Here is a 26,676-nt window from a genome sequence, read left to right on the forward strand (position 1 = left end):
TCGGTCACCTGGCAGGAAGCTACGATGCCCAGACGTATGGTTAGCTGTGCAGCGAGGTGTACTGCGCGGACAGGTTCCACACACACTTCTAGTAAGAGGCTGGCCTGAGTGGAAAGGTGAGAGTTTGGGCAGCTGTGCAGACAAAGAAGGCGCCCTTTGGCCTGGGCCTAAATGCTTGTGACACCCCACTGGACCTGCCGGGCTCTGAGGGCCCTGCCCTGGGCCCCCTGCTCCCCTGCCCTTTGTTCAGTCACAGCAGAGATGGCCACACCCACTCCCTCAGTGAGGGCAGTGTTCCAACCTCCCTCAGCCCCGCCCCCTCTCCCCAGTTTACCATGGACTACAGATGCTACATTCTGAGGCCAGGGCGTTCCGAGAATGCCAAGGGCAGACATGATGACCTTAAATGATTTCCTCTTGTGTCAGGTTTGGTAAACTTTAGGAGCTAGGAAATGGTCCACTTTACAGAAATGTTCTAATTTACTGGCATTACTTATATTCTCTGCTCTAACATTGTCCTGATTCTTTCTGTATATTCTTTACTTATGTTTTTGTTTTCGTTAATCAAAGTGTGTCTTTTCAATCTTTTCAAAGAAGATTCTTTGGACTTACTAAATCACCTCAATTTTATACGTTTTCTGTTGTATTAAGTTCTGCTCATATCTTTATTTATCTTTTTTCTATGTTCTCAGGGTTTATTGTTTTCATCTTCTGATGTCAATTAAAACACTTGGTTATTCATTTTAATAAATATTTTACTTATAAAGATTTGAACTTTTGAAGATTCCAGCTTACTTGTAAGTTTCTAAGGGTCAGGTCCTCTCCATTGTTGCTGGCCTAAGGTTTAGTTCACCATATACCAATGTATATATTGGCCTATTTTCCCCTTGACTGTCTGTGATTCCCTACATCTCACCTTTCTTTGCAGACAAGCCATTTGAAATACCCTTAACTTATTTCACAGCCAATAAGTCATTGAAATAATGTGTATTTTTTAGAGAAATCTTCTTATATAATTAGGCAGAAAATCTCACCTGCCATAGTTTTCAAAACAGCATAATTTCACTCTTCTCAATGCTTAATATGTTGCATTACACAACCTTTGAGTATTTAGCTTTATCAATGACATGTAATTTAAAAATGTTTTAGAGATCCTACCAGTCTTTGAAAACATCCTTCTTCCTTGTTTCAGTTCCAGTTTTATGTATATTTTCTGCCTTGCACCTGATTAATCCAATAATTGATGGATGGCCTTGGGAATCTAATTCTGGTATTGATAGTTTTTGCTGGTTGTCTCCCCTTGTAGCTGATTTCTTCATTATTGTGTAAATTTAGATCATGAGCTCATGTTTAGCTAAACAGCTGACCTTGTAAGACGCTTAGGTGTGAACGCTCGTAAGCTTCAGCAGAAAGTCGGCAAAGATTTATTTGTGTCCCTCCAATGAGTTGCCCGCGAGAATGCCGTTTTCTACAAGTGTTGGTCCAATACTCCCTCAAGAGGCAGGGGACTCCGACAGGGCTGCTTGGCGGCCCCCGATCTGGGGCAGGGGCAGTGGGCGGCCTGTGGCCCAGGCAGAAGCCTCTCTGCATGAGTCCCAGGGACCCATCTGCCTGCGAACTTCGGTCACCTGGCAGGAAGCTACGATGCCCAGACCTATGGTTAGCTGTGCAGCGAGGTGTACTGCGCGGACAGGTTCCACACACACTTCAAGTAAGATGTCGGCCTGAGTGGAAAGGTGAGAGTTTGGGCAGCTGTGTAGACAAAGAAGGCGCCCTTTGGCCTGGGCCTAAATCCTGGTGACACCCCACTGGACCTGCCGGGCTCTGAGGGCCCTGCCCTGGGCCCCCTGCTCCCCTGCCCTTTGTTCAGTCACAGCAGAAATCGCCACACCCACTCCTTCAGTGAGGGCAGAGTTCCAAACAACCTCAGGTCCGCCACCTCTCCGCAGGTTACCATGGACTACAGAGGCTGCATCCTGAGGCCAGGGCTTTCCGACAATGCCAAGGGCAGACATGATGACCTTAAATGATTTCCTCTTGTGTCAGTTTTGGTAAACTTTAGGATCTAGGAAATGGTCCACTTACAGAAATATTCAAATTTACTGGCATTTCATATATTCTCTGCTATAACATTGTCCTGATTCTTTCTGTATATTCTTTACTTATGTTTTTGTTTTCCGTAATCAAAGTGTGTCTTTTCAATCTTTTCAAAGAAGAGTCTTTGGACTTACTAAATCACCTGAATTTTATACGTTTTCTGTTGTATTTAGTTCTGCTCATATCTTTATTTATCTTTTTTCTATGTTCTCAGTGTTTATTGTTTTGATCATCTGATGTCAATTAAAACACTTGGTTATTCATTTTAATAAATATTTTACTTATAAAGATTTGAACTTTTGAAGATTCCAGCTTACTTGTAAGTTTCTAAGGGTCAGGTCCTCTCCATTGTTGCTGGCCTAATGTTTAGTTCAACATATAGCAATGTATATATTGACCTATTTTCCCCTCGACTTTCTGTGATTCCCTACATCTCACCTTTCTTTGCAGACAAGCCATTTGAAATACCCTTAACTTATTTCACAGCCAATAAGTCATTGGAATAATGTGTAATTTTAGAGAAATCTTCTTATATAATTAGGCAGAAAATCTCACCTGCCATAGTTTTCAAAACAGCATAATTTCACTCTTCTCAATGCTTAATCTGTTGTATTACACAACCTTTGAGTATTTAGCTTTATCAATGACATGTACTTTAAAAATGTTTTAGAGAACCTACCAGTCTTTGAAAACATCCTTGTTCCTTGTTTCAGTTCCAGTTTTATGTATATATTCTGCCTTGCACCTGATTATTCCAACAATTGATGGATGGCCTTGGGAATCTAATTCTGGTATTGATACTCTTTACTGATTGTCTCCCCTCGTAGCTGATTTTTTCATTATTGTGTAAATTTAGATCATGATCTCATGTTTAGTTAAACAGCTGACCTTGTAAGACGCTTAGGTGTGTACGCTCGCAGGCTTCAGGAGAAAGTCGGCAAAATTTATTTGTGTCCCTCCAATGAGTTGCCCACGAGGACACCGTTTTCTACAAGTGTTGGTCCAACACTCCCTCTAGAGGCAGGGGACTCCGACACGGCTGATTGGCGGCCCCCGATTGGGGCAGGGACATTGGGCAGCCTGTGGCCCGGGCAGGAACCTCTTTGCATGTGTCCCTGGGACACATCTGCCTGCGAACTTCGGTCACCTGGCAGGAAGCTACGATGCCCAGACCTATGGTTAGCTGTGCAGCGAGGTGTACTGTGAGGACAGGTTCCACACACACTTCAAGTAAGAGGTCGGCCTGAGTGGAAAGGTGAGAGTTTGGGCAGCTGTGCAGACAAAGAAGGCGCCCTTTGGCCTGGGCCTAAATGCTTGTGACACCCCACTGGACCTGCCATGCTCTGAGGGCCCTGCCCTGGGCCCCATGCTCCCCTGCCCTTTGTTCAGTCACAGCAGAGATGGCCACACGCACTCCTTCAGTGAGGGCAGAGTTCCAACCACCCTCAGCCCCGCCCCCTCTCCGCATGTTACCATGGACTACAGAGGCTGCATCCTGAGGCCAGGGCGTTCCGAGAATGCCAAGGGCAGACATGATGACCTTAAATGATTTCCTCTTGTGTCACGTTTGGTAAACTTTAGGAGCTAGGAAATGGTCCACTTTACAGAAATGTTCAAATTTACTGGCATTTCATATATTCTCTGCTATAACATTGTCCTGATTCTTTCTGTATATTCTTTACTTATGTTTTTGTTTTCCTTCATCAAAGTGTGTCTTTTCAATCTTTTCAAAGAAGATTCTTTGGACTTACTAAATCACCTGAATTTTATACGTTTTCTGTTGTATTAAGTTCTGCTCATATCTTTATTTATCTTTTTTCTATGTTCTCAGGGTTTATTGTTTTGATCTTCTGATGTCAATTAAAACACTTGGTTATTCATTTTAATAAATATTTTACTTATAAAGATTTGAACTTTTGAAGATTCCAGCTTTCTTGTAAGTTTCTAAGGGTCAGGTCCTCTCCATTGTTGCTGGCCTAAGGTTTAGTTCACCATATAGCAATGTATATATTGACCTATTTTCCCCTCGACTTTCTGTGATTCCCTACATCTCACCTTTCTTTGCAGACAAGCCATTTGAAATACCCTTAACTTATTTCACAGCCAATAAGTCATTGAAATAATGTGTATTTTTAGAGAAATCTTCTTATATAATTAGGCAGAAATCTCACCTGCCATAGTTTTCAAAACAGCATAATTTCACTCTTCTCAATGCTTAATCTGTTGTATTACACAACCTTTGAGTATTTAGCTTTATCAATGACATGTACTTTAAAAATGTTTTAGAGATCCTACCAGTCTTTGAAAACATCCTTGTTCCTTGTTTCAGTTCCAGTTTTATGTATATATTCTGCCTTTCACCTGATTATTCCAACAATTGATGGATGGCCTTGGGAATCTAATTCTGGTATTGATACTCCTTACTGATTGTCTCCCCTCGTAGCTGATTTTTTCATTATTGTGTAAATTTAGATCATGATCTCATGTTTAGCTAAACAGCTGACCTTGTAAAACGCTTAGGTGTGTACGCTCGCAAGCTTCAGGAGAAAGTCGGCAAAATTTATTTGTGTCCCTCCAATGAGTTGCCCACGAGGACACCGTTTTCTACAAGTGTTGGTCCAATACTCCCTCTAGAGGCAGGGGACTCCGACACGGCTGATTGGCGGCCCCCGATCTGGGGCAGGGGCAGTGGGCAGCCTGTGGCCCGGGCAGGAGCCTCTTTGCATGTGTCCCTGGGACACATCTGCCTGCAAACTTCGGTCACCTGGCAGGAAGCTACAATGCCCAGACCTATGGTTAGCTGTGCAGCGAGGTGTACTGTGAGGACAGGTTCCACACACACTTCAAGTAAGAGGTCGGCCTGAGTGGAAAGGTGAGAGTTTGGGCAGCTGTGCAGACAAAGAAGGCGCCCTTTGGCCTGGGCCTAAATGCTTGTGACATCCCACTGGACCTGCCGTGCTCTGAGGGCCCTGCCCTGGGCCCCATGCTCCCCTGCCCTTTGTTCAGTCACAGCAGAGATGGCCACACCCACTCCTTCAGTGAGGGCAGAGTTCCAACCAACCTCAGCTCCGCCCACTCTCCGCAGGTTACCATGGACTTAAGAGGCAGCATCCTGAGGCCAGGGCGTTCCGAGAATGCCAAGGGCAGACATGATGACCTTAAATGATTTCCTCTTGTGTCACGTTTGGTAAACTTTAGGAGCTAGGAAATGGTCCACTTTACAGAAATGTTCAAATTTACTGGCATTTCATATATTCTCTGCTATAACATTGTCCTGATTCTTTCTGTATATTCTTTACTTATGTTTTTGTTTTCCTTCATCAAAGTGTGTCTTTTCAATCTTTTCAAAGAAGATTCTTTGGACTTACTAAATCACCTGAATTTTATACGTTTTCTGTTGTATTAAGTTCTGCTCCTATCTTTATTTATCTTTTTTCTATGTTCTCAGGGTTTATTGTTTTGATCTTCTGATGTCAATTAAAACACTTGCTTATTCATTTTAATAAATATTTTACTTATAAAGATTTGAACTTTTGAAGATTCCAGCTTTCTTGTAAGTTTCTAAGGGTCAGGTCCTCTCCATTGTTGCTGGCCTAAGGTTTAGTTCACCATATAGCAATGTATATATTGACCTATTTTCCCCTCGACTTTCTGTGATTCCCTACATCTCACCTTTCTTTGCAGACAAGCCATTTGAAATACCCTTAACTTATTTCACAGCCAATAAGTCATTGAAATAATGTGTATTTTTAGAGAAATCTTCTTATATAATTAGGCAGAAATCTCACCTGCCATAGTTTTCAAAACAGCATAATTTCACTCTTCTCAATGCTTAATCTGTTGTATTACACAACCTTTGAGTATTTAGCTTTATCAATGACATGTACTTTAAAAATGTTTTAGAGATCCTACCAGTCTTTGAAAACATCCTTGTTCCTTGTTTCAGTTCCAGTTTTATGTATATATTCTGCCTTTCACCTGATTATTCCAACAATTGATGGATGGCCTTGGGAATCTAATTCTGGTATTGATACTCCTTACTGATTGTCTCCCCTCGTAGCTGATTTTTTCATTATTGTGTAAATTTAGATCATGATCTCATGTTTAGCTAAACAGCTGACTTTGTAAAACGCTTAGGTGTGTACGCTCGCAAGCTTCAGGAGAAAGTCGGCAAAATTTATTTGTGTCCCTCCAATGAGTTGCCCACGAGGACACCGTTTTCTACAAGTGTTGGTCCAATACTCCCTCTAGAGGCAGGGGACTCCGACACGGCTGATTGGCGGCCCCCGATCTGGGGCAGGGGCAGTGGGCAGCCTGTGGCCCGGGCAGGAGCCTCTTTGCATGTGTCCCTGGGACACATCTGCCTGCAAACTTCGGTCACCTGGCAGGAAGCTACGATGCACAGACCTATGGTTAGCTGTGCAGCGAGGTGTACTGTGAGGACAGGTTCCACACACACTTCAAGTAAGAGGTCGGCCTGAGTGGAAAGGTGAGAGTTTGGGCAGCTGTGCAGACAAAGAAGGCGCACTTTGGCCTGGGCCTAAATGCTTGTGACATCCCACTGGACCTGCCGTGCTCTGAGGGCCCTGCCCTGGGCCCCCTGCTCCCCTGCCCTTTGTTCAGTCACAGCAGAGATGGCCACACCCACTCCTTCAGTGAGGGCAGAGTTCCAACCAACCTCAGCTCCACCACCTCTCCGCAGTTTACCATGGACTACAGAGGCTGCATCCTGAGGCCAGGGCGTTCCGAGAATGCCAAGGGCAGACATGATGACCTTAAATGATTTCCTCTTGTGTCAGGTTTGGTAAACTTTAGGAGCTAGGAAATGGTCCACTTACAGAAATGTTCAAATTTACTGGCATTTCATATATTCTCTGCTATAACATTGTCCTGATTCTTTCTGTATATTCTTTACTTATGTTTTTGTTTTCCGTAATCAAAGTGTGTCTTTTCAATCTTTTCAAAGAAGATTCTTTGGACTTACTAAATCACCTGAATTTTATACGTTTTCTGTTGTATTTAGTTCTGCTCATATCTTTATTTATCTTTTTTCTATGTTCTCAGTGTTTATTGTTTTGATTATAAGATGTCAATTAAAACACTTGGTTATTCATTTTAATAAATATTTTACTTATAAAGATTTGAACTTTTGAAGATTCCAGCTTACTTGTAAGTTTCTAAGGGTCAGGTCCTCTCCATTGTTGCTGGCCTAATGTTTAGTTCAACATATAGCAATGTATATATTGACCTATTTTCCCCTCGACTTTCTGTGATTCCCTACATCTCACCTTTCTTTGCAGACAAGCCATTTGAAATACACTTAACTTATTTCACAGCCAATAAGTCATTGGAATAATGTGTATTTTTAGAGAAATCTTCTTATATAATTAGGCAGAAAATCTCACCTGCCATAGTTTTCAAAACAGCATAATTTCACTCTTCTCAATGCTTAATTTGTTGTATTACACAACCTTTGAGTATTTAGCTTTATCAATGACATGTACTTTAAAAATGTTTTAGAGATCCTACCAGTCTTTGAAAACATCCTTGATCCTTGTTTCAGTTCCAGTTTTATGGATATATTCTGCCTTGCACCTGATTATTCCAACAATTGATGGATGGCCATTGGAATCTAATTCTGGTATTGATAGTCTTTACTGATTGTCTCCCCTTGTAGCTGATTTCTTCATTATTGTGTAAATTTAGATCATGAGCTCATGTTTAGCTAAACAGCTGACCTTGTAAGACGCTTAGGTGTGAAGGCTCGTAAGCTTCCGCAGAAAGACGGCAAAGATTTATTTGTGTCCCTCCAATGAGTTGCCCACGAGGACACCGTTTTCTACAAGTGTTTGTCCAATACTCCCTCTAGAGGCAGGGGACTCCGACACGGCTGATTGGCGGCCCCCGATCTGGGGCAGGGGCAGTGGGCAGCCTGTGGCCCGGGCAGGAGCCTCTTTGCATGTGTCCCTGGGACACATCTGCCTGCGAACTTCGGTCACCTGGCAGGAAGCTACGATGCCCAGACCTATGGTTAGCTGTGCAGCGAGGTGTACTGTGAGGACAGGTTCCACACACACTTCAAGTAAGAGGTCGGCCTGAGTGGAAAGGTGAGAGTTTGGGCAGCTGTGCAGACAAAGAAGGCGCCCTTTGGCCTGGGCCTAAATGCTTGTGACACCCCACTGGACCTGCCGTGCTCTGAGGGCCATGCCCTGGGCCCCCTGCTCCCCTGCCCTTTGTTCAGTCACAGCAGAGATGGCCACACCCACTCCTTCAGTGAGGCCAGAGTTCCAACCACCCTCAGCCCCGCCCCCTCTCCGCAGGTTACCCTGGACTACAGAGGCTGCATCCTGAGGCCAGGGCGTTCCGAGAATGCCAAGGGCAGACATGATGACCTTAAATGATTTCCTCTTGTGTCAGGTTTGGTAAACTTTAGGAGCTAGGAAATGGTCCACTTTACAGAAATGTTCAAATTTACTGGCATTTCTTATATTCTCTGCTATAACATTGTCCTGATTCTTTCTGTATATTCTTTACTTATGTTTTTGTTTTCCTTAATCAAAGTGTGTCTTTTCAATCTTTTCAAAGAAGATTCTTTGGACTTACTAAATCACCTAATTTTATACGTTTTCTGTTGTATTAAGTTCTGCTCATATCTTTATTTATCTTTTTTCTATGTTCTCAGGGTTTATTGTTTTGATCTTCTGATGTCAATTAAAACACTTGGTTATGCATTTTAATAAATATTTTACTTATAAAGATTTGAACTTTTGAAGATTCCAGCTTACTTGTAAGTTTCTAAGGGTCAGGTCCTCTCCATTGTTGCTGGCCTAAGGTTTAGTTCACCATATAGCAATGTATATATTGACCTATTTTCCCCTCGACTTTCTGTGATTCCCTACATCTCACCTTTCTTTGCAGACAAGCCATTTGAAATACCCTTAACTTATTTCACAGCCAATAAGTCATTGAAATAATGTGTATTTTTTAGAGAAATCTTCTTATATAATTAGGCAGAAAATCTCACCTGCCATAGTTTTCAAAACAGCATAATTTCACTCTTCTCAATGCTTAATCTGTTGTATCACACAACCTTTGAGTATTTAGCTTTATCAATGACATGTACTTTAAAAATGTTTTAGAGATCCTACCAGTCTTTGAAAACATCCTTGTTCCTTGTTTCAGTTCCAGTTTTATGTATATATTCTGCCTTGCACCTGATTATTCCAACAATTGATGGATGGCCTTGGGAATGTAATTCTGGTATTGATAGTCTTTACTGATTGTCTCCCCTCGTAGCTGATTTCTTCATTATTGTGTAAATTTAGATCATGAGCTCATGTTTAGCTAAACAGCTGACCTTGTAAGACGCTTAGGTGTGAACGCTCGCAAGCTTCCGCAGAAAGACGGCAAAATTTATTTGTGTCCCTCCAATGAGTTGCCCACGAGGACACCGTTTTCTACAAGTGTTGGTCCAATACTCCCTCTAGAGGAAGGGGACTCTGACAGGGCTGATGGGCGGCCCGCGATCTGGGGCAGGGGCAGTGGGCAGCCTGTGGCCCGGGCAGGAGCCTCTTTGCATGTGTCCCTGGGACACATCTGCCTGCGAACTTCGGTCACCTGGCAGGAAGCTACGATGCCCAGACCTATGGTTAGCTGTGCAGCGAGGTGTACTGTGAGGACAGGTTCCACACACACTTCAAGTAAGAGGTCGGCCTGAGTGGAAAGGTGAGAGTTTGGGCAGCTGTGCAGACAAAGAAGGCGCCCTTTGGCCTGGGCCTAAATGCTTGTGACACCCCACTGGACCTGCCGTGCTCTGAGGGCCCTGCCCTGGTCCCCCTGCTCCCCTGCCCTTTGTTCAGTCACAGCAGAAATGGCCACACCCACTCCTTCAGTGAGGGCAGAGTTCCAACCAACCTCAGCTCCGCCACCTCTCCGCAGGTTACCATGGACTACAGAGGCTGCATCCTGAGGCCAGGGCGTTCCGAGAATGCCAAGGGCAGACATGATGACCTTAAATGATTTCCTCCTGTGTCAGGTTTGGTAAACTTTAGGAGCTAGGAAATGGTCCACTTACAGAAAAGTTCAAATTTACTGGCATTTCATATATTCTCTGCTATAACATTTACCTGATTCTTTCTGTATATTCTTTACTTATGTTTTTTTTTCCATAATCAAAGTGTGTCTTTTCAATCATTTCAAAGAAGATTCTTTGGACTTACTAAATCACCTGAATTTTATACGTTTTCTGTTGTATTTAGTTCTGCTCATATCTTTATTTATCTTTTTTCTATGTTCTCAGTGTTTATTGTTTTGATCATCTGATGTCAATTAAAACACTTGGTTATTCATTTTAATAAATATTTTACTTATAAAGATTTGAACTTTTGAAGATTCCAGCTTACTTGTAAGTTTCTAAGGGTCAGGGCCTCTCCATTGCTGCTGGCCTAATGTTTAGTTCAACATATAGCAATGTATATATTGACCTATTTTCCCCTCGACTTTCTGTGATTCCCTACATCACACCTTTCTTTGCAGACAAGCCATTTGAAATACCCTTAACTTATTTCACAGCCAATAAGTCATTGAAATAATGTGTATTTTTTAGAGAAATCTTCTTATATAATTAGGCAGAAAATCTCACCTGCCATAGTTTTAAAAACAGCATAATTTCACTCTTCTCAATGCTTAATCTGTTGTATTGCACAACCTTTGAGTATTTAGCTTTATCAATGACATGTACTTTAAAAATGTTTTAGAGATTCCACCAGTCTTTGAAAACATCCTTGTTCCTTGTTTCAGTTCCAGTTTTATGTATATTTTCTGCCTTGCACCTGATTATTCCAACAATTGATGGATGGCCTTGGGAATCTAATTCTGGTATTGATAGTTTTTGCTGACTCTCTCCACTCGTAGCTGATTTCTTCATTATTGTGTAAATTTAGATCATGAGCTCATGTTCAGCTAAACAGCTGACCTTGTCAGACGCTTAGGTGTGAACGCTCGTAAGCTTCAGCAGAAAGTCGACAAAGATTTATTGGTGTCCCTCCAATGAGTTGCGCGCGAGAACACCGTTTTCTACAAGTGTTGGTCCAATATTACCTCAAGAGGCAGGGGCCTCCGACAGGGCGGCTTGGCGGCCCCCGATCTGGGGCAGGGGCTGTGATCGGCCTGTGGCCCATGCAGAAGCCTCTCTGCATGTGTCCCAGGGACACATCTGCCTGCGAACTTCGGTCACCGGGCAGGAAGCTACGATGCCCAGACCTATGGTTAGCTGTGCAGCGAGGTGTACTGCGCGGGCAGGTTCCACACACACTTCAAGTAAGAGCTCGGCCTGAGTGGAAAGGTGAGAGTTGGGGCAGCTGTGCAGACAAAGAAGGCGCCCTTTGGCCTGGGCCTAAATGCTTGTGACACCCCACTGGACCTGCCGGGCTCTGAGGGCCATGCCCTTGTCCCCCTGCTCCCCTGTCCTTTGTTCAGTCACAGCAGAGATGGCCACATACTCTCCCTCTGTGAGGGCAGTGTTCCAACCTCCCTCAGCCCCGCCCCCTCTCCGCAGGTTACCATGGACTACAGAGGCTGCATTCTGAGGCCAAGGCGTTCCGAGAATGCCAAGGGCAGACATGATGACCTTAAATGATTTCCTCTTGTGTCAGGTTTGGTAAACTTTAGGAGCTAGGAAATGGTCCACTTACAGAAAAGTTCAAATTTACTGGCATTTCATATATTCTCTGCTATAACATTGACCTGATTCTTTCTGTATATTCTTTACTTATGTTTTTTTTTCCATAATCAAAGTGTGTCTTTTCAATCATTTCAAAGAAGATTCTTTGGACTTACTAAATCACCTGAATTTTATGCGTTTTCTGTTGTATTTAGTTCTGCTCATATCTTTATTTATCTTTTTTCTATGTTCTCAGTGTTTATTGTTTTGATCATCTGATGTCAATTAAAACACTTGGTTATTCATTTTAATAAATATTTTACTTATAAAGATTTGAACTTTTGAAGATTCCAGCTTACTTGTAAGTTTCTAAGGGTCAGGGCCTCTCCATTGCTGCTGGCCTAATGTTTAGTTCAACATATAGCAATGTATATATTGACCTATTTTCCCCTCGACTTTCTGTGATTCCCTACATCACACCTTTCTTTGCAGACAAGCCATTTGAAATACCCTTAACTTATTTCACAGCCAATAAGTCATTGAAATAATGTGTATTTTTTAGAGAAATCTTCTTATATAATTAGGCAGAAAATCTCACCTGCCATAGTTTTAAAAACAGCATAATTTCACTCTTCTCAATGCTTAATCTGTTGTATTGCACAACCTTTGAGTATTTAGCTTTATCAATGACATGTACTTTAAAAATGTTTTAGAGATTCCACCAGTCTTTGAAAACATCCTTGTTCCTTGTTTCAGTTCCAGTTTTATGTATATTTTCTGCCTTGCACCTGATTATTCCAACAATTGATGGATGGCCTTGGGAATCTAATTCTGGTATTGATAGTTTTTGCTGACTCTCTCCACTCGTAGCTGATTTCTTCATTATTGTGTAAATTTAGATCATGAGCTCATGTTCAACTAAACAGCTGACCTTGTCAGACGCTTAGGTGTGAACGCTCGTAAGCTTCAGCAGAAAGTCGACAAAGATTTATTGGTGTCCCTCCAATGAGTTGCGCGCGAGAACACCGTTTTCTACAAGTGTTGGTCCAATATTACCTCAAGAGGCAGGGGCCTCCGACAGGGCGGCTTGGCGGCCCCCGATCTGGGGCAGGGGCAGTGATCGGCCTGTGGCCCATGCAGAAGCCTCTCTGCATGTGTCCCAGGGACCCATCTGCCTGCGAACTTCGGTCACCTGGCAGGAAGCTACGATGCCCAGACCTATGGTTAGCTGTGCAGCGAGGTGTACTGCGCGGACAGGTTCCACACACACTTCAAGTAAGAGGTCGGCCTGAGTGGAAAGGTGAGTGTTTGGGCAGCTGTGCAGACAAGGAAGGCGCCCTTTGGCCTGGGCCTAAATGCTTGTGACACCCCACTGGACCTGCCGGGCTCTGAGGGCCAGGCACCTGGCCCCCTGCTCCCCTGCCCTTTGTTCAGTCACAGCAGAGATGGCCACACCCTCTCCCTCAGTGAGGGCAGTGTTCCAACCTCCCTCAGCCCCGCCCCCTCTCCGCAGGTTACCATGGATTACAGAGGCTGCATTCTGAGGCCAGGGCATTCCGAGAATGCCAAGGGCAGACATGATGACCTTAAATGATTTCCTCTTGTGTCAGGTTTGGTAAACTTTAGGAGCTAGGAAATGGTCCACTTTACAGAAATGTTCAAATTTACTGGCATTTCTTATATTCTCTGCTCTAACATTGTCCTGATTCTTTCTGTATATTCTTTACTTATGTTTTTGTTTTCCTTAATCAAAGTGTGTCTTTTCAATCTTTTCAAAGAAGATTCTTTGGACTTACTAAATCACCCCAATTTTAGACGTTTTCTGTTGTATTAAGTTCTGCTCATATCTTTATTTATCTTTTTTCTATGTTCTCAGGGTTTATTGTTTTGATCTTCTGATGTCAATTAAAACACTTGGTTATTCATTTTAATAAATATTTTACTTATAAAGATTTGAACTTTTGAAGATTCCAGCTTACTTGTAAGTTTCTACGAGTCAGGTCCTCTCCATTGTTGCTGGCCTAAGGTTTAGTTCACCATATAGCAATGTATATATTGACCTATTTTCCCCTCGACACTCTGTGATTCCCTACATCTCACCTTATTTGCAGACAAGCCATTTGAAATACCCTTAACTTATTTCACAGCCAATAAGTCATTGAAATAATGTGTATTGTTTAGAGAAATCTTCTTATATAATTAGGCAGAAAATCTCACCTGCCATACTTTTCAAAACAGCATAATTTCACTCTTCTCAATGCTTAATCTGTTGTATTACACAACCTTTGAGTATTTAGCTTTATCAATAACATGTACTTTAAAAATATTTTAGAGATCCTACCAGTCTTTAAAAACATCCTATTTCCTTGTTTCAGTTCCAGTTTTATGTATATTTCCTGCCTTGCACCTGATTATTCCAACAATTGATGGATGGCCTTGGGAATCTAATTCTGGTATTGATAGTTTTTGCTGATTGTCTCTCCTTGTAGCTGATTTCTTCATTATTGTGTAAATTTAGATCATGAGCTCATGTTTAGCTAAACAGCTGACCTTGTCAGATGCTTAGGTGTGAACGCTCGTAAGCTTCAGCAGAAAGTCGGCGAAGATTTATTTGTGTCCCTCCAATGAGTTGCCCGCGAAAATGCCGTTTTCTACAAGTGTTGGTCCAATACTCCCTCAAGAGGCAGGGGACTCCGACAGGGCTGCTTGGCGGCCCCCGATCTGGGGCAGGGCATTGGGCCGCCTGTGGCCCAGGCAGAAGCCTCTCTGCATGTGTCCCAGGGACCCATCTGCCTGCGAACTTCGGTCACCTGGCAGGAAGCTACGATGCCCAGACCTATGGTTAGCTGTGCAGCGAGGTGTACTGCGCGGACAGGTTCCACACACACTTCAAATAAGAGGTCGGCCTGAGTGGAAAGGTGAGAGTTTGGGCAGCTGTGCAGACAAAGAAGGCGCCCTTTGGCCTGGGCCTAAATGCTTGTGACACCCCACTGGACCTGCCGGGCTCTGAGGGCCCTGCCCTGGGCCCCCTGCTCCCCTGCCCTTTGTTCAGTCACAGCAGAGATGGCCACACCCACTCCCTCAGTGAGGGCAGTGTTCCAAACTCCCTCAGTTCCGCCCCCTCTCCGCAGGTTACCATGGACTACAGAGGCTGCATTCTGAGGCCAGGGCGTTCCGAGAATGCCAAGGGCAGACATGATGACCTTAAATGATTTAATCTTGTGTCAGGTTTGGTAAACTTTAGGAGCTAGGAAACGGTCCACTTTACAGAAATGTTCAAATTTACTGGCATTTCTTATATTCTCTGCTATAACATTGTCCTGATTCTTTCTTTATATTCTTTACATATGTTTCTGTTTTCCTTAATCAAAGTGTGTCTTTTCAATCTTTTCAAAGAAGATTCTTTGGACTTACTAAATCACCTCAATTTTATACGTTTTCTGTTGTATTAAGTTCTGCTCATATCTTTATTTATCTTTTTTCTATGTTCTCAGGGTTTATTGTTTTGATCTTCTGATGTCAATTAAAACACTTGGTTATTCATTTTAATAAATATTTTACTTATAAAGATTTGAACTTTTGAAGATTCCAGCTTACTTGTAAGTTTCTAAGGGTCAGGTCCTCTCCATTGTTGCTGGCCTAAGGTTTAGTTCACCATATAGCAATGTATATATTGACCTATTTTCCCCTCGACTTTCTGTGATTCCCTATATCTCACCTTTCTTTGCAGACAAGCCATTTGAAATACCCTTAACTTATTTCACAGCCAATAAGTCATTGAAATAATGTGTATTTTTTAGAGAAATCTTCTTATAGAATTAGGAAGAAAATCTCACCTGCCATTGTCTTCAAAACAGCATAATTTCACTCTTCTCAATGCTTAATCTGCTGTATTACACAACCTTTGAGTATTTAGTTTATCAATGACATGTACTTTAAAAATGTTTTAGAGATCCTACCAGTCTTTGAAAACATCCTTGTTCCTTGTTTCAGTTCCAGTTTTATGTATATTTTCTGCCTTGCACCTGATTATTCCAACAATTGATGGATGGCCTTGGGAATCTAATTCTGGTATTGATAGTTTTTGCTGATTGTCTCCCCTCGTAGCAGATTTCTTCATTATTGTGTAAATTTAGATCATGAGCTCATGTTTAGCTAAACAGCTGACCTTGTCAGACACTTAGGTGTGAAAGCTCGTAAGCTTCAGCAGAAAGTCGGCAAAGATTTATTTGTGTCCCTCCAATGAGTTGCCCGCGAGAACGCCGTTTTCTACAAGTGTTGGTCCAATATTCCCTCAAGAGGCAGGGTACTCCGACAGGGCGGCTTGGCGGCCCCCGATCTGGGGCAGGGGCAGTGGGCGTCCTGTGGCCCAGGCAGAAGCCTCTCTGCATGTGTCCCAGGGACCCATCTGCCTGCGAACTTCGGTCACCTGGCAGGAAGCTACGATGCCCAGACCTATGGTTAGCTGTGCAGCGAGGTGTACTGCGCGGACAGGTTCCACACACACTTCAAATAAGAGATCGGCCTGAGTGGAAAGGTGAGAGTTTGGGCAGCTGTGCAGACAAAGAAGGCGCCCTTTGGCCTGGGCCTAAATGCTTGTGACACCCCACTGGACCTGCCGGGCTCTGAGGGCCCTGCACTGGGCCCCCTGCTCCCCTGCCCTTTGTTCAGTCTCAGCAGAGATGGCCACACCCACTCCCTCAGTGAGGGCAGTGTTCCAACCTCCCTCAGCCCCGTCCCCTCTCCGCAGGTTACCATGGACTACAGAGGCTGCATTCCGAGGCCAGGGCATTCCGAGAATGCCAAGGGCAGACATGATGACCTTAAATGATTTCCTCTTGTGTCCGGTTTGGTAAACTTTAGGAGCTAGGAAATGGTCCACTTTACAGAAATGTTCAAATTTACTGGCATTTCTTATATTCTCTGCTCTAACATTGTCCTGATTCTGTATATTATTTACTTATGTTTTTGTTTTCCTTAATCAAAGTGTGTCTTTTCAATCTTTTCAAAGAAGATTCTTTGGACTTACTAAATCACCTCAATTTTATACGTTTTCTGTTGTATTAAGTTCTGCTCATATCTTTATTTATCTCCTTTCTATGTTCTCAGGGTTTATTGTTTTGATCTTCTGATGTCAATTAAAACACTTGGTTATTCATTTTAATAAATATTTTACTTATATAGATTTGAACTTTTGAAGATTCCAGCTTACTTGTAAGTTTCTAAGGGTCAGGTCCTCTCCATTGTTGCTGGCCTAAGGTTTAGTTCACCATATAGCAATGTATATATTGACCTATTTTCCCCTCGTCTTTCTGTGATTCCCTACATCTCACCTTTCTTTGCAGACAAGCCATTTGAAATACCCTTAACTTATTTCACAGCCAATAAGTCATTGAATTAATGTGTATTTTTTAGAGAAATCTTCTTATAGAATTAGGCAGAAAATCTCACCTGCCATAGTTTTCAAAACAGCATAATTTCACTCTTCTCAAAGCTTAATCTGTTGTATTACACAACCTTTGAGTATTTAGCTTTATCAATGACATGTACTTTAAAAATGTTTTAGAGATCCTACCAGTCTTTGAAAACATCCTTCTTCCTTGTTTCAGTTCCAGTTTTATGTATATTTTTTGCCTTGCACCTGATTATTCCAACAATTGATGGATGGCCTTGGGATTCTAATTCTGGTATTGATAGTTTTTGCTGATTGTCTCCACTCGTAGCTGATTTCTTCATTATTGTGTAAATATAGATCATGAGCTCATGTTTAGCTAAACAGCTGACCTTGTCAGACGATTAGGTGTGAACGCTCGTAAGCTTCAGCAGAAAGTCGGCAAAGATTTATTTGTGTCCCTCCAATGAGTTGCCCGCGAGAACGCCGTTTTCTACAAGTGTTGGTCCAATACTCCCTCAAGAGGCAGGGGACTCCGACAGGGCTGCTTGGCGGCCCCCGATCTGGGGCAGGGGCATTGGTCTGCCTGTGGCCCAGGCAGAAGCCTCTCTGCATGTGTCCCAGGGTCCCATCTGCCTGCGAACTTCGGTCAACTGGCAGGAAGCTACGATGCCCAGACCTATGGTTAGTTGTGCAGCGAGGTGTACTGCGCGGACAGGTTCCACACACACTTCAAGTAAGAGGTCGGCCTGAGTGGAAAGGTGAGAGTTTGGGCAGCTGTGCAGACAAGGAAGGCGCCCTTTGGCATGGGCCTAAATGCTTGTGACACCCCACTGGACCTGCCGGGCTCTGAGGGCCCTGCCCTGGGCCCCCTGCTCCCCTGCCCTTTGTTCAGTCACAGCAGAGATGGCCACACCCTCTCCCTCAGTGAGGGCAGTGTTCCAACCTCCCTCAGCCCCGCCCCCTCTCCGCAGTTTACCATGGATTACAGAGGCTGAATTCTGAGGCAAGGGCGTTCCGAGAATCCCAAGGGCAGATATGATGACCTTTAATTATTTCCTCTTGTGTCAGGTTTGGTAAACTTTAGGAGCTAGGAAATGGTCCACTTTACAGAAATGTTCAAATTTACTGGCATTTCTTATATTCTCTGCTCTAACATTGTCCTGATTCTTTCTGTATATTCTTTACTTATATTTTTGTTTTCCTTAATCAAAGTGTGTCTTTTCAATCTTTTCAAAGAAGATTCTTTGGACTTACTAAATCACCTCAATTTTATACGTTTTCTGTTGTATTAAGTTCTGCTCATATCTTTATTTATCTCCTTTCTATGTTCTCATGGTTTATTGTTTTCATCTTCTGATGTCAATTAAAACACTTGGTTATTCATTTTAATAAATATTTTACTTATAAAGATTTGAACTTTTGAAGATTCCAGCTTACTTGTAAGTTTCTAAGGGTCAGGTCCTCTCCATTGTTGCTGGCCTAAGGTTTAGTTCACCTTATAGCAATGTATATATTGACCTATTTTCCCCTCCACTTTCTGTGATTCCCTACATCTCACCTTTATTTGCAGACAAGCCATTTGAAATACCCTTAACTTATTTCACAGCCAATAAGTCATTGAAATAATGTGTATTTTTTAGAGAAATCTTCTTATAGAATTAGGCAGAAAATCTCACCTGCCATAGTTTTCAAAACAGCATAATTTCACTCTTCTCAATGCTTAATCTGTTGTATTACACAACCTTTGAGTATTTAGCTTTATCAATAACATGTACTTTAAAAATATTTTAGAGATCCTACCAGTCTTTAAAAACATCCTATTTCCTTGTTTCAGTTCCAGTTTTATGTATATTTCCTGCCTTGCACCTGATTATTCCAACAATTGATGGATGGCCTTGGGAATCTAATTCTGGTGTTTAGAGTTTTTGCTGATTGTCTCTCCTTGTAGCTGATTTCTTCATTATTGTGTAAATTTAGACCATGAGCTCATGTTTAGCTAAACAGCTGACCTTGTCAGACGCTTAGGTGTGAACGCTCGTAAGCTTCAGCAGAAAGTCGGCAAAGATTTATTTGTGTCCCTCCAATGAGTTGCCCGCGAAAACGCCGTTTTCTACAAGTGTTGGTCCAATACTCCCTCAAGAGGCAGGGGAATCCGACAGGGCTGCTTGGCGGCCCCCGATCTGGGGCAGGGGCATTGGGCGGCCTGTGGCCCAGGCAGAAGCCTCTCTGCATGTGTCCCAGGGTCCCATCTGCCTGCGAACTTCGGTCACCTGGCAGGAAGCTACGATGCCCAGACCTATGTTTAGCTGTACAGCGAGGTGTACTGCGCGGACAGGGTCCACACACACTTCAAATAAGAGGTCGGCCTGAGTGGAAAGGTGAGAGTTTGGGCAGCTGTGCAGACAAAGAAGGCGCCCTTTGGCCTGGGCCTAAATGCTTGTGACCCCCCCCTGGAACTGCCGGGCTCTGAGGGCCCTGCCCTGGGCCCCCTGCTCCCCTGCCCTTTGTTCAGTCACAGCAGAGATGGCCACACCCACTCCCTCAGTGAGGGCAGTGTTCCAAACTCGCTCAGCCCCGCCCCCTCTCCGCAGGTTACCATGGACTACAGAGGCTGCATTCTGAGGCCAGGGCGTTCCGAGAATGCCAAGGGCAGACATGATGACCTTAAATGATTTCCTCTTGTGTCAGGTTTGGTAAACTTTAGGAGCTAGGAAATGGTCCACTTTACAGAAATGTTCAAATTTACTGGCATTTCTTATATTCTCTGCTCTAACATTGTCCTGATTCTTTCTTTATATTCTTTACTTATGTTTTTGTTTTCCTTAATCAAAGTGTGTCTTTTCAATCTTTTCAAAGAAGATTCTTTGGACTTACTAAATCACCTCAATTTTATACGCTTTCTGTTGTATTAAGTTCTGCTCATATCTTTATTTATCTTTTTTCTATGTTCTCGGGGTTTATTGTTTTGATCTTCTGATGTCAATTAAAACACTTGGTTATTCATTTTAATAAATATTTTACTTATAAAGTTTTGATCTTTTGAAGATTCCAGCTTACTTGTAAGTTTCTAAGGGTCAGGTCCTCTCCATTGTTGCTGGCGTAAGGTTTAGTTCACCATATAGCAATGTATATATTGACCTATTTTCCCCTCGACTTTCTGTGATTCCCTACATCTCACCTTTCTTTGCAGACAAGCCATTTGAAATACCCTTAACTTATTTCACAGCCAATAAGTCATTGAAATAATGTGTAATTCTTAGAGAAATCTTCTTATAGAATTAGGCAGAAAATCTCACCTGCCATAGTTTTCAAAACAGCATAATGTCACTCTTCTCAATGCTTAATCTGTTGCATTACACAACCTTTGAGTATTTAGCTTTATCAATGACATGTACTTTAAAAATGTTTTAGAGATCCTACCAGTCTTTGAAAACATCCTTCTTCCTTGTTTCAGTTCCAGTTTTATGTATATTTTCTGCCTTGCACCTGATTATTCCAACAATTGATGGATGGCCTTGGGAATCTAATTCTGGTATTGATAGTTTTTGCTGATTGCTTCCACTCGTAGCTGATTTCTTCATTATTGTGTAAATTTAGATCATGAGCTCATGTTTAGCTAAACAGCTGACCTTGTGAGACGCTTAGGTGTGAACGCTCGTAAGCTTCAGCAGAAAGTCGGCAAAGATTTATTTGTGTCCCTCCAATGAGTTGCCCGCGAGAACGCCGTTTTCTACAAGTGTTGTTCCAATACTCCCTCAAGAGGCAGGGGACTCCGACAGGGCTGCTTGGCGGCCCCCGATCTGGGGCAGGGGCATTGGGCGGCCTGTGGCCCAGGCAGAAGCCTCTCTGCATGTGTCCCAGGGACCCATCTGCCTGCGAACTTCGGTCACCTGGCAGGAAGCTACGTTGTCCAGACCTATGGTTAGCTGTGCAGCAAGGTGTACTGTGCGGACAGGTTCCACACACACTTCAAATAAGAGGTCGGCCTGAGTGGAAAGGTGAGAGTTTGGGCAGCTGTGCAGACAAAGAAGGCGCCCTTTGGCCTGGGCCTAAATGCTTGTGACACCCCACTGGACCTGCCGGGCTCTGAGGGCCCTGCCCTGGGCCACCTGCTCCCCTGCCCTTTGTTCAGTCATAGCAGAAATGGCCACACCCACTCCCTCAGTGAGGGCAGTGTTCCAACCTCCCTCAGCCCCGCCCCCTCTCCGCAGGTTACCATGGACTACAGTGGCTGCATTCTGAGGCCAGGGCGTTCCTAGAATGCCAAGGGCAGACATGATGACCTTAAATGATTTCCTCTTGTGTCAGGTTTGGTAAACTTTAGGAGCTAGGAAATGGTCCACTTTACAGAAATGTTCAAATTTACTGGCATTTCTTATATTCTCTGCTATAACATTGTCCTGATTCTTTCTGTATATTCTTTAATTATGTTTTTGTTTTCCTTAATCAAAGTGTGTCTTTTCAATCTTTTCAAAGAAGATTCTTTGGACTTACTAAATCACCTCAATATTATACGTTTTCTGTTGTATTAAGTTCTGCTCATATCTTTATTTATCTTTTTTCTATGTTCTCAGGGTTTATTGTTTTGATCTTATGATGTCAATTAAAACACTTGGTTATTCATTTTAATAAATATTTTACTTATAAAGATTTGAACTTTTGAAGATTCCAGCTTACTTGTACGTGTCTAAGGGTCAGGTCCTCTCCATTGTTGCTGGCCTAAGGCTTAGTTCACCATACAGCAATGTATATATTGTCCTATTTTCCCCTCGACTTTCTGTGATTCCCTACATCTCACTTTTCTTTGCAGACAAGCCATTTGAAATACCCTTAACTTATTTCACAGCCAATAAGTCATTGAAATAATGTGTATTTTTTAGAGAAATCTTCTTATATAATTAGGCAGAAAATCTCACCTGCCATAGTTTTCAAAACAGCATAATTTCACTCTTCTCAATGCTTAATCTGCTGTATTACACAACCTTTTAGTATTTAGTTTATCAATGACATGTACTTTAAAAATGTTTTAGAGATCCTACCAGTCTTTGAAAACATCCTTGTTCCTTGTTTCAGTTCCAGTTTTATGTATATTTTCTGCCTTGCACCTGATTATTCCAACAATGGATGGATGGCCTTGGGAATCTAATTCTGGTATTGATAGTTTTTGCTGATTGTCTCCCCTCGTAGCTTATTTCTTCAATATTGTGTAAATTTAGATCATGAGCTCATGTTTAGCTAAACAGCTGACCTTGTCAGACACTTAGGTGTGAAAGCTCGTAAGCTTCAGCAGAAAGTCGGCAAAGATTTATTTGTGTCCCTCCAATGAGTTGCCCGCGAGAACGCCGTTTTCTACAAGTGTTGGTCCAATATTCCCTCAAGAGGCAGGGTACTCCGACAGGGCGGCTTGGCGGCCCCCGATCTGGGGCAGGGGCAGTGGGCGTCCTGTGGCCCAGGCAGAAGACTCTCTGCATGTGTCACAGGGACCCATCTGCCTGCGAACTTCGGTCACCTGGCAGGAAGCTACGATGCCCAGACCTATGGTTAGCTGTGCAGCGAGGTGTACTGCGCGGACAGGTTCCACACACACTTCAAATAAGAGGTCGCACTGAGTGGAAAGGTGAGAGTTTGGGCAGCTGTGCAGACAAAGAAGGCGCCCTTTGGCCTGGGCCTAAATGCTTGTGACACCCCACTGGACCTGCCGGGCTCTGAGGGCCCTGCCCTGGGCCCCCTGCTCCCCTGCCCTTTGTTCAGTCACAGCAGAGATGGCCACACCCACTCCCTCAGTGAGGGCAGTGTTCCAACCTCCCTCAGCCCCGCCCTCTCTCCGCAGGTTACCATGGACTACAGAGGCTGCATCCTGAGGCCAGGGCGTTCCGAGAATGCCAAGGGCAGACATGATGACCTTAAATGATTTCCTCTTGTGTCAGGTTTGGTAAACTTTAGGAGCTAGGAAATGGTCCACTTTACAGAAATGTTCAAATTTACTGGCATTTCTTATATTCTCTGCTCTAACATTGTCCTGATTCTTTCTGTATATTCTTTACTTATGTTTTTGTTTTCCTTAATCAAAGTGTGTCTTTTCAATCTTTTCAAAGAAGATTCTTTGGACTTACTAAATCACCCCAATTTTATACTTTTTCTGTTGTATTAAGTTCTGCTCATATCTTTATTTATCTTTTTTCTATGTTCTCAGGGTTTATTGTTTTGATCTTCTGATGTCAATTAAAACACTTGGTTATTCATTTTAATAAATATTTTACTTATAAAGATTTGAACTTTTGAAGATTCCAGCTTACTTGTAAGTTTCTACGAGTCAGGTCCTCTCCATTGTTGCTGGCCTAAGGTTTAGTTCACCATATAGCAATGAATATATTGACCTATTTTCCCCTCGACTTTCTGTGATTCCCTACATCTCACCTTATTTGCAGACAAGCCATTTGAAATACCCTTAACTTATTTCACAGCCAATAAGTCATTGAAATAATGTGTATTGTTTAGAGAAATCTTTTTATATAATTAGGCAGAAAATCTCACCTGCCATACTTTTCAAAACAGCATAATTTCACTCTTCTCAATGCTTAATCTGTTGTATTACACAACCTTTGAGTATTTAGCTTTATCAATGACATGTACTTTAAAAATGTTTTAGAGATCCTACCAGTCTTTGAAAACATCCTTGTTCCTTGTTTCAGTTCCAGTTTTATGTATATTTTCTGCCTTGCACCTGATTATTCCAACAATTGATGGATGGCCTTGGGAATCTAATTCTGGTATTGAGAGTTTTTGCTGATTGTCTCCCCTCGCAGCTGATTTCTTCATTATTGTGTAAATTTAGATCATGAGCTCATGTGTAGCTAAACAGCTGACCTTGTAAGACGCTTAGTTGTGAACGCTCGTAAGCTTCAGCAGAAAGTCGGCAAAGATTTATTTGTGTCCCTCCAATGAGTTGCCCGCGAGAACGCCGTTTTCTACAAGTGTTGGTCCAATATTCCCTCAAGAGGCAGGGGATTCCGACAGGGCTTCTTGGCGGCCCCCGATCTGGGGCAGGGGCAGTTGGCGGCCCGTGGCCCAGGCATAAGCCTCTCTGCATGTGTCCCTGGGACCAATCTGCCTGCGAACTTCGGTCACCTGGCAGGAAGCTACGATGCCCAGACCTATGGTTAGCTGTGCAGCGAGGTGTACTGCGCGGACAGGTTCCACACACACTTCAAATAAGAGGTCGGCCTGAGTGGAAAGGTGAGAGTTTGGGTAGCTGTGCAGACAAAGAAGGCGCCCTTTGGCCTGGGCCTAAATGCTTGTGACACCCCACTGGACCTGCCGGGCTCTGAGGGCCCTGCCCTGGGCCCCCTGCTCCCCTGCCCTTTGTTCAGTCACAGCAGAGATGGCCACAACCACTCCCTCAGTGAGGGCAGTGTTCCAACCTCCCTCAGCCCCACCCCCTCTCCTCAGGTTACCTTGGACTACAGAGGCTGCATCCTGAGGCCAGGGCGTTCCGAGAATGCCAAGGGCAGACATGATGACCTTAAATGATTTCCTCTTGTGTCAGGTTTGGTAAACTTTAGGAGCTAGGAAATGGTCCACTTTACAGAAATGTTCAAATTTACTAGCATTTCATATATTCTCTGCTATAACATTGTCCTGATTCTTTCTGTATATTCTCTACTTATGTTTTTGTTTTCCTTAATCAAAGTGTGTCTTTTCAATCTTTTCAAAGAAGATTCTTTGGACTTACTAAATCACCTCAATTTTATACGTTTTCTGTTGTATTAAGTTCTGCTCATATCTTTATTTATCTTTTTTCTATGTTCTCAGGATTTATTGTTTTGATCTTCTGATGTCAGTTAAAACACTTGGTTATTCATTTTAATATATATTTTACTTATAAAGATTTGAACTTTTGAAGATTCCAGCTTACTTGTAAGTTTCTAAGGGTCAGGTCCTCTCCATTGTTGCTGGCCTAAGGTTTAGTTCACCATATAGCAATGTATATATTGACGTATTTTCCCCTCGACTTTCTGTGATTCCCTACATCTCACCTTTCTTTGCAGACAAGCCATTTGAAATACCCTTAACTTATTTCACAGCCAATAAGTCATTGAAATAATGTGTATTTTTTAGAGAAATCTTATTATATAATTAGGCAGAAAAGCTCACCTGCCATAGTTTTCAAAACAGCATAATTTCACTCTTCTCAATGCTTAATCTGTTGTATTACACAACCTTTGAGTATTCAGCTTTATCAATGACATGTACTTTAAAAATGTTTTAGAGATCCTACCAGTCTTTGAAAACATCCCTGTTGCTTGTTTCAGTTCCAGTTTTATGTATATTTTCTGCCTTGCACCTGATTATTCCAACAATTGATGGATGGCCTTGGGAATCTAATTCTGGTATTGAGAGTTTTTGCTGATTGTCTCCCCTTGTAGCTGATTTCTTCATTATTGTGTAAATTTAGATCATGAGCTCATGTTTACCTAAACAGCTGACCTTGTAAGACGCTTAGGTGTGAACGCTCGTAAGCTTCAGCAGAAAGTCGGCAAAGATATATTTGTGTCCCTCCAATGAGTTGCCCGCGAGAACGCCGTTTTCTACAAGTGTTGGTCCAATACTCCCTCAAGAGGCAGGGGATTCCGACAGGCCGGCTTGGCAGCCCCCGATCTGGGGCAGGGGCAGTGGGCGGCCTGTGGCCCAGGCAGGAGCCTCTCTGCATTTGTCCCAGGGACCCATCTGCCTGCGAACTTCGGTCACCTGGCAGGAAGCTACGATGCCCAGACCTATGGTTAGCTGTGCAGCGAGGTGTACTGCGCGGACAGGTTCCACACACACTTTAAGTAAGAGGTCGGCCTGAGTGGAAAGGTGAGAGTTTGGGCAGCTGTGCAGACAAAGAAGGCGCCCTTTGGCCTGGGCCTAAATGCTTGTGAAACCCCATTGGACCTGCCGGGCTCTGAGGGCCCTGCCCTGGGCCCCCTGCTCCCCTGCCTTTTGTTCAGTCACAGCAGAGATGGCCACGCCCAATCCCTCAGTGAGGGCAGTGTTCCAACTACCCTCAGCCCCGCCCCTTCTCCGTAGGTTACCATGGACTACAGAGGCTGCATTCTGAGGCCAGGGCGTTCCGAGAATGCCAAGTGCAGACATGATGACCTTAAATGATTTCCTCTTGTGTCAGGTTTGGTAAACTTTTGGAGCTATGAAATGATCCCCTTTACAGAAATGTTCAAATTTACTGGCATTTCTTATATTCTCTGCTATAACATTGTCCTGATTCTTTCTGTATATTCTTTACTTATGTTTTTGTTTTCCTTAATCAAAGTGTGTCTTTTCAATCTTTTCAAAGAAGATTCTTTGGACTTACTAAATCACATCAATTTTATACGTTTTCTGTTGTATTCAGTTCTGCTCATATCTTTATGTATCTTTTTTCTATGTTCTCAGGGTTTATTGTATTCATCTTCTGATGTCAATTAAAAAACTTGGTTATTCATTTTAATAAATATTTTACTTATAATGTTTTGAACTTTTGAAG

Source organism: Mesoplodon mirus, assembly GCF_964341445.2.
Source record: "Mesoplodon mirus genome assembly, chromosome: 1".
NCBI lineage: Eukaryota > Metazoa > Chordata > Mammalia > Artiodactyla > Ziphiidae > Mesoplodon > Mesoplodon mirus.